The sequence below is a fragment of the Chenopodium album genome, chromosome 11, assembly GCF_948465745.1.
Source record: "Chenopodium album chromosome 11, dcCheAlbu1.1, whole genome shotgun sequence".
NCBI lineage: Eukaryota > Viridiplantae > Streptophyta > Magnoliopsida > Caryophyllales > Amaranthaceae > Chenopodium > Chenopodium album.
Window position 1 is genome coordinate 28108584 of NC_137844.1, and position 12883 is coordinate 28121466.

At 35.7% G+C, this 12883-nt stretch overlaps 1 long non-coding RNA gene across 2 annotated transcripts; it reads left to right on the forward strand.

The window, feature by feature from the left end:
• Positions 1 to 8306: 8306 nt before the first annotated feature.
• On the forward strand, positions 8307 to 9565 carry LOC145568771 (uncharacterized). Of its 2 annotated transcripts, XR_014095942.1 has the most exons (3): positions 8307 to 8461; positions 8725 to 8817; positions 9269 to 9565. It is a non-coding gene; the product is annotated as an uncharacterized LOC145568771 (long non-coding RNA). The 2 variants fall into 2 exon arrangements; XR_014095941.1 differs by having other exon boundaries at positions 8307 to 8817.
• The last annotated feature ends 3318 nt before the right edge of the window (positions 9566 to 12883 follow it).

The following is a 12883-nucleotide window of genomic DNA, read 5'->3' on the forward strand; positions in this document are numbered from 1 at the left end:
TGGTTTTTTCTTTATTTGAGTACACATAACAATGTTACTATTTATATAAGCATTAATAAAAGAAAGTTGAGTTTTCCGCTGCAAGTTTTGTTATTGAGTTAAATACTTTTGAGTAGCCTTGCGTAATCACGCGGCCATAATACGCCTAAGCCTAACTCAACAGTATAAATATACATATTATACTAGTATTTCCATAGAGGTAGATTAGGGGGTGTTACACAAGTGGGGTCAATTGACCCCGTTGCTTTGAACTTAGATCCTCCCATGGTTGAGAGAGAGAAACGAGTTGTTTTGGGGTTGCGTATGGGATGACGTGTGTAAGGAATAATTCAACCATCCCACACTTGAGCCCCACTGTGATCATACACTTAAGCATGGTGGCGTCCAAAGGGAAGGAAGCTAGAGCAAAAGAGTCGCCAATAAGTTTTAGGAACTTGTAAACCGTTGACAGGGTGAAGGTTACACCCCTTCACGATCCATGAGATCGCTAACTCCATAGTGGTCCTGAACCATGACTGGATATTCAGAGATAAAGATACAAATCCAACCTAAAAGAGATTGAACCTACCCTAAATAGGCCTCTACTTTATTCTTCTCATATTCATGTGCGCTTTCTGACTAACATACAATCAATATATATTAATCCTAAACCTGTTTAGTCTATGTTGGTTGATTATCAATGCACAAAAAAATCTATTATTGGAGATCACTTGAATTAAAATCATATTAGCCTAAATAAAATTATTAATTATCTTATTAAGCATGATTTCAAGTACAGATTCCCTTTAAACCTGCAAGAGAGGGCGTAATCAAGCAATAACAATAATACAAAGCATTATAATATATTAATACAACAAACATCATCATACTAACAGTAATATTCTCCTCAAAGCATAATAACATTAGCAAGATCCTATGCATGTACTAACATGATTAATAACAAATCCTAGTATGTCATTAAACAATAAAGATCAAAGCTTTAGTCATAACATCATACTAACATGATAGAAGAAATAGGAAGCAACCTAAACATGATATTAGAAATATTAGTTAACACCCTAAACATGATACTAGGAATTAATAAAGACATCCTAACATGATACTAGGAATTAGTAAAATCTAAGCATGCTTTCTAAAGATATATAGCAATGAAATTACTCACTTTGTTGCCTCGTATCTCTTTCTATCAAAACAATACACACGTTAGTAACTTCAATAAAAATATTAAATAGTAAATCTAATCAAAGAGTTGAAATAAGATTTGGGACCAAACCCTTAGAAATTATCAACCTTTCACGTTTATGGCGAAGGCAACTTTGAGCTTGGATAGGTGTGTCTAAATCTCATGATGGACGAATGGCGTTTGAAAAGGTAAGGCTTAGAAAGAGGGAGAAAGAATAAGCTTCTAGCTTTTAGAGAGAATAGAAAGATGATTGTTGATGATTGAAAACGGGGAAATACGACCCTATTTATAGAGAAAAACATCTGGAAATGATCAGAGAAGATCGAATTTTAATCGAAGTAAAACTGCATCCATCGCGGCGCGACAGGACCATCACGACGCGATGGCTACATCGCGGCGCGACAGGGCTACGAGACACGATGACTCCATCGCGGCGCGATGATGCTGCTGGATAATTTTTAGCCGTACGAAATCCATTATTGAATATAATTCAATAATTAGAGTCCGTACTTTACGTTCCAAAATCAGATTAATCCTTTAAAACACCTGTTTTATTCCAACTTTGGATTATCATTACTTAGTCTTCTTGCCAGCTAGAGGCAACGGAATCTTGTTTACATCTATGAGATCTTGAATGAGATTTTGAAATCTGTAACATTCATCCGTGGTATGACCATTTCCTCGATGGTATTTGCAATAAGAGTTAAGATTCCATCTTGAAGATCGTTTTTCTGGCGTTGGATCTTCAGTAGGGCCGATAGGTTTGATTAATCATAGAGACGATCGAAAGCAACATCATAGGTCATTCCGATGGGTGTGAATTCTCTCTTAGGTTGCTTTTTAGGTCTTTGATTATCCATGGCTAAGACATCATTAAGATCAAAAGTACTAACATTGTTACTAGAGTAGGTGTTTTCAGAAGAAGAAGGATTGTCGTTCTTCTTTCCTTTCCAGCCACAGTTGTTACTGTTGTTAGTAGCTTTTTGTTTTGTAAGGCCGTCTTCAATGTCAATGCCTATGTTATAGACGGCCTTGAAAGTATTCAAGTTGTGTTGATATTTCAAATGCTTTGAATACTTCTCTTGGAGGTTCTTGACGAACATTCTTGTGGACTCCTTTTCAGTATGAACCTCTACCATCTTAGCGAAAGTTTTCCTCCACCTGTTGAAGAAGGAGGTAAATCCTTCGTTTTCCTTTTGTTTCAGCATCTCAAGTTGTCTATGGTCGGTTTCAACTTGAATGTTGCATTTGTATTAATGAAAGCGTTTGTAATGGTTTCCCAAAAAGCAATCGTCTCCTTATCTAGGGAGAAAAACCATTGTTGACAAACGGTCTCAAGAGATAGTGAGAATAGCGAAGGAAATACCTCCTTATCAACTGCCTTAATGTTCATTATGGTCTTGAAAGCTGTTAAATGGAAGTAAGGGTTCACTACTAGAAAAATGACTTCTTAGGGGGGCTTAGATAGAGGCGCTTTTAATAAAAAGTGCTGGCCATTTATAATACAATTAGAGGTGTCAAAATCGAACCGACCCGAAAAAAATTATCCGTTTCGAACTGTAACTGATCCGATTTGATCCGAGAAATTCAAGACCCAAACCCGATCTGTAACCGAACTGAACTCAACCCGAATCCGATTTGACCCGACCTGAACTCAAACCGAACCGATTTGGTCCGACCCGAGCTCAACCCGATCCGAAATTGACTCGGCAAATAAACGATCTAATCCGATCTGTTTTGACCCGAACTTATATTAACCCGACCCGATTTTAACTCGATTTGATTTTTACCCGATCCGAATTTAACCCGACCATAATTAATTATTGACCTTTTTATTCAAGTTCTTATACTACTATATTTACTAATTATTAATAAGTTTTTTACTACAAAGAAATAATCCGGAGTAACAAGTTTACTTCATGTATATACCAATTATATAAAATTACTTTCTAAGCTTTATCTTCGTGATTCGTCTCGTCTAAAAATTGCTACAAATAATGTGTAATACTTGAACATTAAAACCTCTTCTTTCAACTCGATAAAAAATACGATACATGAATGACTTCATATTGACCCAATAATAAGGTAAAAACTCAATAATAACTCTAGTCTAAAAATAACCTTATTTGAATATGAATTGGGTCAATTCGATTAAAATTCAGCCAAACACAGAAAGGAATTGAATTGAAATTGACCAATTAATGAATCAATAGATTAACCTTATTTTAATCAAACCGAATGATGCAAGTCTAAGCATGGAGAACTTCGAAGATTTGCTTATCATGCATCAAGATAGTTTGTCCTTAAACATTGATTCAAGCCAAGCATTGCATGGACATTTTCTTGGATATCAAAGCAAAGCTACAGTTTGCTTAGTAGCGTTTCTTGGAGTCTAGTATACTTTCTTTACTTAGATTTTGCTTACAAGTTTTTACCTTTCACTTGAAAGGGTTTTTCTTGTTTTAAGCACATTAGGATTTATTTTTCTGTTATTTTAAGATTGGTTAGACGTCCTTAGTTATTAGGAAAGATATTAGTTTGTTAGAGTTTGTTTAGAACTAGGTTTTCTAGTAGTTTCGTAGCAGTTTTGAAGAGGTCCAAAGAACTGCAGAAACGGACTTGAAGTTCAAGGAAAACATATGTCGTATAATATGTTTTTGGAAACGCCAGGAAGTCAGCAAACCAATGAAGGTGGTGTCATGAGAATCAGAGTTCATTTGGTCAGTCAACGAAGACAAAAACTAAAACCGCGCAAAGCTGGAGGTAGGTCGGTTTGGTTAGTTTCCTTATCTAAGTCGGTTTAGTATTCCTATTCCACTTAGGTTACTTGGAGCTAAAGGTTAGGGATTTTTCCTAGTCCTATTAGGTTTCTAATACTTAGTTTAAGTCTATAAATAATCATGTAATTCGTGAGTTTTGGGACATAAAAAATTAATATTCAGATTTACTTCTTAAGTTGCATACTTGAGTTTTTGTTGATTGCGATCAATTGCTGTTTTGCTTGTTTTAGTTAAAACATTCGTTTAGGGTTAATTAATTAGGTGGATTCTTAGTTAATTACTCTTAGTTTTTGTTTAATTCTTGGTGGATTTCCTGTATAGAATTAAGCTTAAACATATCTCATGTGTTTGTTGGTTTTCGGATCAATAATTCACATCATCTTGGTATCAGAGCCAGGTTCGGGGAAAAATTAAACTGGGAACAATTGGCTGGGAATTTTTACGTGATTCTTTTTGCATTGAACTCTAAAAACGTCCTTCTATCACCATATAAAATTTCATAATTTTTAGTTGAGTAACGCGTTCTACACAGCCTCAAACGTTTGGTGTTTGTGCACTGATTTGCGGTTGGGAGTCCGGTTTTTGTGTTGCCTAATTTTCCTTCAAGATTCGATCTTTTAATCAAGATTTTTGCATGAACTGACTTGTTTTGTGTAGGAATCATGAGTGACGAGGAGGTTCCACAGGTTCCAAGGGGATTAACCTTAGAACAGGCTCAAAATCTTAGAAGAGATAGGCGAATTGACGAGTTGGCAGCAAGGATGGATGAGATGTTAAAAAGGCTTGATACTCTTGCTGGAGATTCTTCAAGGAAAGGGAATTCTAACCCTAATTCTGGTTCAAGTGAGGAAGAACAACCAAGGAGGAACCCAAGGAGGCCACGAAATAATTATTCTTCAAGTGATGAATCACCAAGGCCTAGGAGAAGAGACCGACCAAAGGAAGATGATAGGAACCTTAGATTAGATCTTCCCGAATTCAATGGGAGTATGAATGAACCTGAAAAATACTTTGAGTGGATTAGAAGGGCCGAGACACTCTTTGATTACAAGGAGTATGATGAAAGGAAAAGATGCAAATTGGCTGAATTAAAACTGACCGGTTATGCTAGTCTTTGGTATGATAATCTAAAGAAGAAGAGGCATAAGGAGGGGCGTGAAAAGATCTCAACTTGGGAGCAACTCAAGAAGCACATGAAAAAAAGGTTCGTACCTAGTGATTATGTTCAAGATATTTACCTTAAGATGCAAACTTTTAAACAAAATTCTATGACTGTTGAGAATTACATTGTTGAATTTGAAAAGTTATGCATGCTATGTGGTTTAGAAGAGATTGTTGAGCATAAGATTGCTAGATTTATTTCGGGGTTGATTGATAATATTGCTGAAAAAGTTGAATTGCAACAATATTGGTCCTTTGAGGATGTTTGCAAGGTAGCTTTGAAAGTTGAAAAACAGATAAAGGGGAAGAAAGGGACGTACACTAAGTCCTTTGTAAAAGATTTCACTAAACCTTTTGAGAAGAATAGCTTGGAGAAAAGTGGTTCTAGTTCGAACTACAAGGAGACTAAATCAAAATTTGAAGCTCCTAAAAAGTTTGTTGAAGATAGGAAGTGCTTCAAGTGTGGTAGTGTTGGTCACATTGCAACTAATTGTCCATCAAAAAGAGTAATGACTGCTCAAGAGTGGGAACAAGAACAAGCTAAGTGTGAGCAAGGTAGTGACTATGAAGAAAAGAACGAAGAGGAAAACTTTGAAGAAGAGGAGGGGCATATTGACGAAATTGATCCCGAGACTCATGGTCAAAGTTTGGTTCTAAGAAGGGCACTACACTCTAAAACCGTACCTATGGAAAACAATCAAAGGGAGAAAATCTTTCTTACAAGGTGCAAGGTAGAAGATAGGTTGTGTGATATGATCATAGACACCGGGAGTTGCACTAATGTGGTATCTACTACTTTGGTAGACAAATTGAAGTGGCCAACTACTGAACATCCAAGCCCTTATAAGCTTCATTGGCTTAATAATTCGAGTGATGTTAAGGTAACTAAACAAGCCTTAATCTCCTTTTCAATTGGTAAATTTCATGATAAAGTTTTGTGTGATGTTTGTCCTATGGATGCTTGTCATATACTGTTAGGCCGTCCTTGGCAATATGATAGATTTGTGAAGTTTGATGGAAGGACTAATGTGTATGTTGTGAGAAAAGGAGAAAAAGAGAGACCGGTTGCTTTAAAACCTTTGATAAGCAACAAGCCTTCTAATGTTACCTCTAATTCGAAGAGTTCTTATTTGATTAGTGAGAGGGAATTAGAAAAAGAGATTTGCAGCAACAATGTGGTATATATACTTGTTTCTAATGAGATTCGAATTGATCAAAATAAGCAAGCAAAGAGGCCGTATGAATTGGAATCTGTTTTAGAAGAATTCAAGGATGTCTTTCCTAAGGAATTACCTCCGGGACTACCTCCTATTCGTGGGATAGAGCATCAAATTGACTTGATTCCGGGAGCACCATTACCTAATAAGGCAGCCTATAGAAGTAATCCGGAAGAAACAAAGGAGATGCAAAGGCAAATTGAAGAGCTTATGACTAGAGGATACGTGAGGGAAAGTATGAGCCCTTGTGCCGTGCCTACTTTACTTGTCCCAAAAAAAGATGGGAGTTGGCGCGTGTGTATTGATAGTAGGAGTGTGAATAACATCACTATCAAATACCGATTTCCTATTCCAAGATTAGATGATCTACTTGATGAACTACATGGTTCAAAGTTGCTTTCTAAGATTGATCTTATGAGTGGTTATCATCAAATTCGAATAAGAAAGGAAAGATTTCCAGGAAAACGCAAGAATAAGTTGATGCCTAGAGGTGAAGGTCCTTTCAAGATTGTTGAGAAGATCAATGACAATGCTTATAAGTTGGAACTTCCGGGAGAGTATGGAGTTAGTGCTACATTCAATGTTGGTGATTTGGCTAAGTACATCCCTGATGAAGAACTTCGAGATTTGAGGACAAATTCTTTTGAAGAAGAGGAGGATGATGCAAGTCTAAGCATGGAGAACTTCGAAGATTTGCTTATCATGCATCAAGATAGTTTGTCCTTAAACATTGATTCAAGCCAAGCATTGCATGGACATTTTCTTGGATATCAAAGCAAAGCTACAGTTTGCTTAGTAGCGTTTCTTGGAGTCTAGTATACTTTCTTTACTTAGATTTTGCTTACAAGTTTTTACCTTTCACTTGAAAGGGTTTTTCTTGTTTTAAGCACATTAGGATTTATTTTTCTGTTATTTTAAGATTGGTTAGACGTCCTTAGTTATTAGGAAAGATATTAGTTTGTTAGAGTTTGTTTAGAACTAGGTTTTCTAGTAGTTTCGTAGCAGTTTTGAAGAGGTCCAAAGAACTGCAGAAACGGACTTGAAGTTCAAGGAAAACATATGTCGTATAATATGTTTTTGGAAACGCCAGGAAGTCAGCAAACCAATGAAGGTGGTGTCATGAGAATCAGAGTTCATTTGGTCAGTCAACGAAGACAAAAACTAAAACCGCGCAAAGCTGGAGGTAGGTCGGTTTGGTTAGTTTCCTTATCTAAGTCGGTTTAGTATTCCTATTCCACTTAGGTTACTTGGAGCTAAAGGTTAGGGATTTTTCCTAGTCCTATTAGGTTTCTAATACTTAGTTTAAGTCTATAAATAATCATGTAATTCGTGAGTTTTGGGACATAAAAAATTAATATTCAGATTTACTTCTTAAGTTGCATACTTGAGTTTTTGTTGATTGCGATCAATTGCTGTTTTGCTTGTTTTAGTTAAAACATTCGTTTAGGGTTAATTAATTAGGTGGATTCTTAGTTAATTACTCTTAGTTTTTGTTTAATTCTTGGTGGATTTCCTGTATAGAATTAAGCTTAAACATATCTCATGTGTTTGTTGGTTTTCGGATCAATAATTCACATCACCGAACTTGACCGAACTGAAATCATCTGAACCGAAATTAACCTGACCAAAATTCATCCGACCTAAAATTAACCCGATTAAATCCGTTTTGAACCCGATCTGAATTTATCCGAACCAAACATGAACCGACTTGGAGCTGACTCGACCCATATCCGACCCGGACTCGATAGACCATGATCCGAAATTGATCTGACTCGAGTTTGACCCGATCTGACCCGATCCGAATTAAAAGAATAACTTTGACCCGAATATATCCGACCCGAACAGATCCGATCCGAATAAACCCGGCCCAAACTCCATCCGGTTATCCGAATTGACACCTCTAAATACAATACACGCATAAAGATATTTGGAGCGCTTATATGAAGCGTGGCTTAATAGCCCCGCCCAACTTTACAATTTACTCTTGTAGAACTTCCCCTAAGTCACTAGTTTGGCTTTTATTCGCTAAAATCAATTTCCTCTTATCTCTTTCACATCCTAGCCACCTAACCGCCTCCTCTTCTCCATTATTGCTAGATCTAATCAATTCTCATTATCAGGTAAGGTTTAAATCTTAATTATACTTTCTTCAACTACCGTTTTGAGGTAATCTCTGAATCTAACTCTATTATAAACTTCGTATTTTTTGTGTTAGCTTTTCTCTTTTTGATTGCATTAAATTTTCAATTTCGTTGTATAACCACTTTAAATACATATATGCAATGTTAGATTGTGGGATCTTGCTTTCCGTTATCTCCAAGTATGTTTTTCTTCTTAAATTTAATTAAAATTTTATAAAAGTTATTTTTTGATCTATAATTAGGGGTTTTTGTTGTGTTGGTTGCGTCGGCAACTCCAGATCTTCTAGAAGAAAAGAGTATATGAAAGATCAATTTCGGTGAACAACCATGGATTGGTAAGTATGTATTGGGATTTTACTGGTTTTTTATATATATATATATTTTCTCTTTAGATGATAGTTTACAATTGACGATCTATGTTGTATGAAGTACTTGCTACTTCAAATTTTGATTATTAGTTTAATTTTTAATTAGATTGAATTATTTTTGGTTTTGGGATTAATGGGTCAATGTTGATCATATATTTGATGAAGGTAAGGATTCAGAATTATATACCTCAACTATTTATTTTACTCCGTATTAAGGTCTTGTTAGTATAGATTCGACCACATTATATATTTATTTATTCACTATTGATCAGATATTTCTAGTCTTTCTTTTGTATTACTAGTATAGATTTGACCACAATATATATATCTTGTTTAATTGCAAAGTTGTATATTATGAAACGAAATAAATAGAGTTTTGCCTTTTTTTCCCTTGAAACATCTAGTTTTTTTGTTGCAGGTTTATCAATAGCTCTCTAATGGAAGAATGGAAGAATATCAAATATGAAGTATATCAAATTACTGAAAAATTCAAGAGATGATAGTGCACAATCAACAAGATGATTCCGATAGCCATACGAGTGTACAATAAACAAGGTGATTTCGATACAAGGCCAAAGGAATATCAAATAATTTAGGGATGACACTTGAATTATTTGTATAAAGTATAGTTTCTTTACAGTATATAATGTTCACTTGTATAAATCTAACAATGTAATTTTCTTGATATTAATCATATCTTCATAATTTTTTCTTATATTAAATATGTGTTATTATGTTGTACTTTAATTTGGTGTAATTTTGACAATTACAAAGTTAATTGAAGTACTAATTCTGATCAATGGGTTGAAAGAAATCAATGCACTTTGAAAGTATAGTTAGACAGTTACAACGCTTCTAAAGTGCCTCACTATGGCTTTAAAAGCGCTTCTATATAGTGGCGACGCTTTTCTGTCGTTGTACCAACGCTAACAAATACAGCACTAAGAGAGCTTAGTGGCACCAGCTTAGCCGACACTTTCTTTAGCGCCGGTAAAAGTACTTGCGACGCTATTTAGCATCGTAAAAGGTCTTAGAAAAGCGCCACCAAAGCCTATTTCCGTACTAGTGGTTATCAGTTGATTTGAACTTAGGGATGTCATTAGCGTTGAACTTCTGCGGAAGAAGTTCTTTGTCCACTGAGACCCCTTGTGAGCTAATTTCCTGAAATTTATAGTCATTGGAAATTTTGCTCAAGCTTTCTTCCATATGCTCAAGCTGTTGTTGCTTACTAGGGTCGTTGACTTGAAGAGCGAGAGTTTTAAACATCTCGGTCAAGTTAGTCATGTTTTATTTCAACTCATCAACTTCCTGTTGGGTAGCCATTAGTACGAACTTTTTCCCGTGTCTGATGGGCTTATCGAAGAGTAGAATTTAAACGAAGGTGTTGTCCTTGATTAAGCGCCCTTCTTTCCTTGACCAAGTGCTGTGGAAAGGGAAGTCATGGATACTTATTGTTAATTGTTTGATTTAAACTCGATTCAACATGCATAGATGGGAAGAGATCATGGAAGAATGAGGGGAATGGTATGTGTGGAGAGTGGAAAGATGATGTAGATGGAGAGACGTGGAAGAATTTAGAAATAGAGTGGACCCCCAACTCAAACGACAGAAAGGACGACTCATGCATTAACCTAAGATATGGTCATGGTGACACATATACAAAGTGTGTGCTTTTGACTAGTGAGTGAAAGTGATATGTTCAAGACTCGTGTCATGACCATGTAACTAGACATGTGATTAAACTCGTACAAAGACTAAGTTAAGACTTCATCTATATACACTAAAATGGACATGCTGTGGTATTTCAGTTATAACTTTTTATCCGTGACTCCGAATTGGACGAAACCAACTCCAAATGAAAGATAAAACTCGGGTCTACAGACCCATATGTTGTACGTCTCGTAATTATTTCTAGAACTTTGGTTATGACCAAAACAAGTTGACGCTTGTGCAGTATATGAGAATAAAAATCCGGGTTGACTTAAAGGAACTATGACTCGATTATAGACTTATTTATCAACTTAAATTAATTAATCAATTAATTAAGAAAAGTCCTTTATTCATTGGTTAGATTATTTTAAGCATATTTATAATCACAAGTCAAACCAAACGGTTAGTTTAATCACATATAAATATGCACAAGCAAATAATGCACAAGTAGTCAAATAGTCACAACATGATGCAATGAGTTTGCAACCAAACCATGGCTCTAGTTCTCTAAAGTTCAAGGATTATGGTAGTCAAAATAGGTCCATGGTTATGAGTCTGGATGCATCGCACAGAAGCCTTACCTTTGGAAGGGTTGGTGCGTATGGATGGGACCCCGCAAGTTAAACTTGCTTCCATGGTTTGGTGAATTCACAAACTCGGATGTACCCTTCGTTGCAATGAGCGTTCGATTGGGTAGATGGAGCGTGAATTCCCAGAGGGTTATGGCCATATGTAGAGCACATATGGGTTTCTAAAAATAGGGAAAAACTCAATCAGGAAGTAAAATCAAGCAAACAATACTAGAACCGGTAGTCTGGCTCGATTTTAGAAGAACTTGGCGTGAGAAAACGGGCACCATCACGAGGAGATGGCCCTGTCTCGCCGCGACAGAGCCATCGCACTGCGATGGGCTCTGTTCTCTCAGTAACGGTTCCTACATGCCTCGACAATTTTTTGTGTTCTTAGAATTTTTCGATTTTCGCAGCGTTTTTTCGATTCTAGTTGTGAAAGATATTTCCCAAATTTCCTACGTGTAAAAAGCCTATATTTTTGACACATTACGAATGGTCTTTCCAAATGCGGACCTTTTTTTATGTATATGCCAATAATGTCAACCAAAATTACGCACATGAATACTTAGAACGTTTCAGTCTCATCCACTCATTCTAAATTATTGCCAAAATAAATTTTAGGAATTAAAATAGAAATCCTCCCCATTGGAGTCGCCAAAAACTGTAGGGAATAATTCAAGCATCCCACACTTGATCCCCACTGTGATTACACACTTAAGCATGGTGGCGTCCAAAGGGAAGGAAGCTAGAGCAAAAGAGTCGCCAACAAGTTTTAGGAACTTGTAAACCGTTCACAGGGTGAAGGTTACACCCCTTCACGATCCATGAGATCGCTAACTCCATAGTGGTCCTGAACCATGACTGGATATTCGAGGATAAAGGTACAAATCCAACCTAAAAGAGATTGAACCTGCCCTAAATAGACCTCTACTTTATTCTTCTCATATTCATGTTCGCTTTCTGACTAACATACAATCAATATATATTAATCCTAAACCTGTTTAGTCTATGTTGGTTGATTATCAATGCACAAAAAAATCTATTATTGGAGATCACTTGAATTAAAATCATATTAGCCAAAATAAAATTATTAATTATCTTATTAAGCATGATTTCAAGTACAGATTCCCTTTAAACCTGCAAGAGAGGGCGTAATCAAGCAATAGCAATAATACAAAGCATTATAATATATTAATACAACAAACATCATCATACTAACAGTAATATTCTCCTCAAAGCATAATAATATTAGCAAGATCCTAAGCATGTACTAACATGATTAATAACAAATCCTAGTATGTCATTAAACAATAAAGATCAAAGCTTTAGTCATAACATCATACTAACATGATAGAAGAAATAGGAAGCAACCTAAACATGATATTAGAAATATTAGTTAACACCCTAAACATGATACTAGGAATTAATAAAGACATCCTAACATGATACTAGGAATTAATAAAATCTAAGCATGCTTTCTAAAGATATATAGCAATTAAATTACTCACTTTGTTGCCTCGTATCTCTTTCTATCAAAACAATACACACGTTAGTAACTTCAATAAAAATATTAAATAGTAAATCTAATCAAAGAGTTGAAATAAGATTTGGGACCAAACCCTTAGAAATTATCAACCTTTCACGTTTATGGCGAAGGCAACTTTGAGCTTGGATAGGTGTGTCTAAATCTCTTGATGGACGAATGGCGTTTGAAAAGGTAAGGCTTAGAAAGAGGGAGAAAGAATAAGCTT